The sequence below is a fragment of the Schistocerca cancellata genome, chromosome 4, assembly GCF_023864275.1.
Source record: "Schistocerca cancellata isolate TAMUIC-IGC-003103 chromosome 4, iqSchCanc2.1, whole genome shotgun sequence".
In the NCBI taxonomy this organism is placed as follows: Eukaryota; Metazoa; Arthropoda; class Insecta; order Orthoptera; family Acrididae; genus Schistocerca; species Schistocerca cancellata.
Genome location: NC_064629.1, coordinates 819949445 through 819955013, shown reverse-complemented (window position 1 = coordinate 819955013; position 5569 = coordinate 819949445). Strand labels below are relative to the sequence as shown.

At 47.0% G+C, this 5569-nt stretch overlaps 1 pseudogene; it reads left to right on the top strand.

Moving 5' to 3' along the window:
• The first annotated feature begins 2427 nt into the window (after window positions 1-2427).
• LOC126186564 (U6 spliceosomal RNA) lies at window positions 2428-2526 on the top strand (annotated as a pseudogene).
• The last annotated feature ends 3043 nt before the right edge of the window (window positions 2527-5569 follow it).

Sequence of the window (5569 nt, the reverse complement as noted above, 5' to 3'; positions counted from 1 at the left end):
TGGGACTTAACATCTGAGGTCACCAGTCCCCTAGACTTAGAACTGCTTAAACCTAACTAACCTAAGAACATCACACACATCCATGCCCGAGGCAGGATTCGAACCTGCGACCGTAGCAGCGGCGCGGTTCCGGACTGAAGCGCCTAGAACCGCTCGGCCACATCGGCCGTCAATGAGACTTTACAGAGTAACCATGGGGCCCACAAAATACCACGATATGGCTGTCCAAATCATCAACGAACCCCGCCATGTTCAACTCCTGGGACGTAAACTTAGCCAGAAGGTGGATACAGTGTAAAAAATTACTCATCCGACCAAATGACTTTCTTCCATCCGGCTCCACATTTTCATGTTACTAGCATATGCATTACTGATGTATTGTTTTGAAATTCTACCTCGCCCTGCAATTCCGTGCTTATGGATATCCGTGTTGTTTCGGTGCTAACAGGATTCGCGAGTGCGAGGTTCAGTTCTACGGTGATTTTTGCAGCTTTCGTTCTCTTATTTTTCGTCAGAGTCCTCTTCAGACTGTCCGTCACGATACTCAATGCACGTTTTCGTCACCGTTGTGCCTTAGCGGATGATGTTTTTCCGCTTTCCCTGTACGCGGTATAAATCTTCGACACGGCGCCTATTGGAACACCAAACACTTCGGCTTCCTCAGTTACGGAAGCACCCATCATACGAGCACCAACAATTCACATTCGAATTCGCTTAGCTCCGACACAATGCACTTACAACTACAGAGAACACTGTTCTGAAAACAGCTGACATTTGCAAAGTATTGAGGACACTACACAGGCACCGTTCGTTGCCAGGTACAACAGCGTAATCTGCAGGCTTGGCCAGCAACCACATTCATGTTTAGCATGCATTCCTCTTGGTGTCTCCATATTTTTGTCCAACCCCTATAGATCTTTAATAATGTGATACCAGTGTAATATTTTTATGCATTGTATAATTTCAGAAATAATTTTAGAACTCATTAAGCAGTACTGTATACATCACAATACTAAAATGTGATTATTTTGACTGTTATTAAAATAAAATAATTTTAGAAATATCTGTATTGTACCAATAGAAACACGCGAATAACTGAGCATACATCAGTTTTTCATGACAGGAATAAGATAAAACTCATGTTAATTAAAGTACCTATCTGTTTGTTAAGGGAAGTGGACTTACAGTCATAAAGCAAATTTATATGGAATGTACAAGTAAGTTTATTGAATAAAGTAATTTACGCTGTGATTTTTTTATTATACGTTTTAAAGGAAATGTTTCTATGTCGTATTGAATTATACTGTCTTACAGCCGTAGAAATTTGTTTACAGTATTTTCAGTCTGTGAGAAACGTTCTCCCGTCTTAATAATTCAGATCTTTCCTCTGATGCTTCTTCGGGTGGGCTATTTTGCGCATCATAAGACAAAATATTTACAGTCTAATATTTTCTTTCAAATTGATGTTGTTGCTGCTTCGTGACAACTGTTTGACAAATTTTCCAAACGTTAGATTTGTCACAATGGACTTGTCCATATATGTGGTATCGATAGCTACGAAGCCACAACGTAAGTGCGCTCTACTTGGTTGGCAATACGACACCGACACCGACGACAGCGCCCTCTAGCCGGCGCTGTGCAGCTCTACGAGCGCCGCGCCGGATTCAGCCAATTTGATTCCGAGTAGACGACCAAGCAACATTGTTTCTATTTCATAGTGGGCGATACGCTGTGTAACTTCTGGAAGCTTGAGACATCCGGCTTCGCACCTACGTGTTCCTCAGTGCAAAGTTATGTATTCATGTTCATGCTAAAGTAAAGGTGATTTAATTTCACACTGCAGTACCGATAGTTCTACCTCACCTGCTCCTCCTAGCTTCCTACATTCGGCCTACCTTCAGTTTACAGGAGCAGACCCACGTGCCGCCTTCTAGGCGGGATACAAAAATGTACAGTTGGTGACAAAAGTCATGGGACAGCGATTGCACACACACACACACACACACACACACACACACACACACACACACACACACACATACACACACACACAGACAGATGACGGTAGTATCGCGTGCACGAAGTATAAATAGTTGGTACATTAGTGGAGCTGTCATTTTTTCTCAGGTCATTCCTGTGAAAATGTTTCCGACGTGATCATGGCCGCACGGCGGTAATTAACGGACTTTGAACGTGGAATGGTAGGTGGAACTAGACGCATGGGACATTCCCTGCCGGAAATCGTTAGGTAATTCATTATTCTGAGATTCACGGTGTTAAGAGTGTGCGCACAATACCAAATTTCAGGCATTACCTGTCACCGCGGACAACGACGGCCTTCACTTAACGACCGAGAGCAGCACCGTTTGCATAGAGCTTCCAATGCTAACAGACAAGCAACTGCGTGAAATAACAACACAAATAAACGTGAGACGTACATATACTAAAATTGGAACGATACAGAGAAGATTAGCATGGCCCCTGCGCAAGGATGACACGCAAAATCGTGAAGCGTTCCACACTGAGAATTCCAACTTCATTTGGTAAGAGCCAGTGTGCGATTTGCAGGGGGGGGATGGGGTGGCATCTCCCCCCCTCTGCATCAGACCATCCCCTCCTCTGGTGTTAGTTTATGCATCCTAACCTGGGATGTTTATTTCCACGCACTGGAGTAAAACTTTACATATAATTTAAATTTGTGGTGCCGAACACTGAAAGTTTTTAATACAGTCTTACTATTAATACTATTAACATGTTTGATTATTAATTTTGAAAAAGTGTTATGTAGTAGGTATGCATTTCAAAACATTTAGAACAAAACGACAAGACGTCGCCCCAGCGTAAACGAGGCTTTAGAGCCAGGTCTGTATTGTATGGAGGATGTGATGTGTTGCGTACGAAACTGAAACCTGCGATCAGATCCAAACGTCGTGGAAAACTGTGAAGAGGTGTCATCCTACAGCAAGATAACGCTCGCCCACATTCTGCCAAACGGACAGATGACGCAATAAAGGAGTTGAGATTCGAGGTGCTGGACCATCCACCTACAGTCCAGACCTAGCTCCAAGCGATTTTCACATGTTTGGACCCTTAACGGAAGCACTACAGGGAAGAAGATTTGAAAGTGATGAAGTGATGAAGATGTTATTGCTGCGGTGCGGAGCGGTGCAACCGATAAACGTATTTTCTGATGAAATAAAAAAACTCGTAAAACGTCGGGAAAACTGCATTGAAGTCCAGGGAGGTTACGTAGAAAAATAACGCATGTTTCAGTTTTCTATCATCAGAATAAGTACAGCTTTTCACAAATGTCCCTTTACTTTTTGAATTCCCCTCGTATACCTGCATGTAGATGATTTTGTAAATAAGTTTTTCCTATAACGTACTTTTAAAGATATAACAAGGGATGGCTTTTCTGATAGTGCTTACGCGTGAATGGTGAGTTTCGGCTTTAACATCTACACTCCTGGAAATTGAAATAAGAACACCGTGAATTCATTGTCCCAGGAAGGGGAAACTTTATTGACACATTCCTGGGGTCAGATACATCACATGATCACACTGACAGAACCACAGGCACATAGACACAGGCAACAGAGCATGCACAATGTCGGCACTAGTACAGTGTATATCCACCTTTCGCAGCAATGCAGGCTGCTATTCTCCCATGGAGACGATCGTAGAGATGCTGGATGTAGTCCTGTGCAACGGCTTGCCATGCCATTTCCACCTGGCGCCTCAGTTGGACCAGCGTTCGTGCTGGACGTGCAGACCGCGTGAGACGACGCTTCATCCAGTCCCAAACATGCTCAATGGGGGACAGATCCGGAGATCTTGCTGGCCAGGGTAGTTGACTTACACCTTCTAGAGCACGTTTGGTGGCACGGGATACATGCGGACGTGCATTGTCCTGTTGGAACAGCAAGTTCCCTTGCCGGTCTAGGAATGGTAGAACGATGGGTTCGATGACGGTTTGGATGTACCGTGCACTATTCAGTGTCCCCTCGACGATCACCAGTGGTGTACGGCCAGTGTAGGAGATCGCTCCCCACACCATGATGCCGGGTGTTGGCCCTGTGTGCCTCGGTCGTATGCAGTCCTGATTGTGGCGCTCACCTGCACGGCGCCAAACACGCATACGACCATCATTGGCACCAAGGCAGAAGCGACTCTCATCGCTGAAGACGACACGTCTCCATTCGTCCCTCCATTCACGCCTGTCGCGACACCACTGAAGGCGGGCTGCACGATGTTGGGGCGTGAGCGGAAGACGGCCTAACGGTGTGCGGGACCGTAGCCCAGCTTCATGGAGACGGTTGCGAATGGTCCTCGCCGATACCCCAGGAGCAACAGTGTCCCTAATTTGCTGGGAAGTGGCGGTGCGGTCCCCTACGGCACTGCGTAGGATCCTACGGTCTTGGCGTGCATCCGTGCGTCGCTGCGGTCCGGTCCCAGGTCGACGGGCACGTGCACCTTCCGCCAACCACTGGCGACAACATCGATGTACTGTGGAGACCTCACGCCCCACGTGTTGAGCAATTCGGCGGTACGTCCACCCGGCCTCCCGCATGCCCACTATACGCCCTCGCTCAAAGTCCGTCAACTGCACATACGGTTCACGTCCACGCTGTCGCGGCATGCTACCAGTGTTAAAGACTGCGATGGAGCTCCGTATGCCACGGCAAACTGGCTGACACTGACGGCGGCGGTGCACAAATGCTGCGCAGCTAGCGCCATTCGACGGCCAACACCGCGGTTCCTGGTGTGTCCTCTGTGCCGTGCGTGTGATCATTGCTTGTACAGCCCTCTCGCAGTGTCCGGAGCAAGTATGGTGGGTCTGACACACCGGTGTCAATGTGTTCTTTTTTCCATTTCCAGGAGTGTATTTATAAATAACTGTTTAACCATAGGTAACGCCACGGTCCAAGCTAGTAACATGCATAATTATACTAACCCCCAAAGACATACCCCCCACTGGTAAAAGCACAAATCGAACACTGGTAAGAGCTGATGGTAGGTTTCGAGTGTGGCGCAGACCCCACGAATCCATGGAACCAAGTCGCCAACAAGACTCTGTGCTAGAAGGTGGTGTCTCCATAATGGAGTGAGTTGTGTTTACATGGGGCGGACTGGGTGCTCTGGTCCAGCGGAACCGATCATTTTCTGGAAATGTTTATGTTCGGCTACTTGGAGACCATCTGCAGCCATTCTTGGACTTCATGTTCTTAAAAAACGATCTTATGTGACCGGGCTACAATTGTTCGCGATTGGTTTGAAGAACATTCTGGACAATTATAGCGAATGAGTTGGTCACCCAGATCGCCCAAGGTGAATCCCATCGAACAGCTACGGGACATAATCGAGAGGTCAGTTCGTGCACAACATCCTGCGCCGGCAACACTTTCGCAGTTACGGACGGCTATAGAGGCATCGTGGCTAATTGTCTCTTCAGGGAGTTCCAACGAATTGTTGAGTCTATGCTGCGTCGTGTTGCTGCACTACGCCGGGCAAAAGGAGGTCCGACAGGATATTAAGTGGTATCCCATGACTTTTGTCACCTCGGTGTATT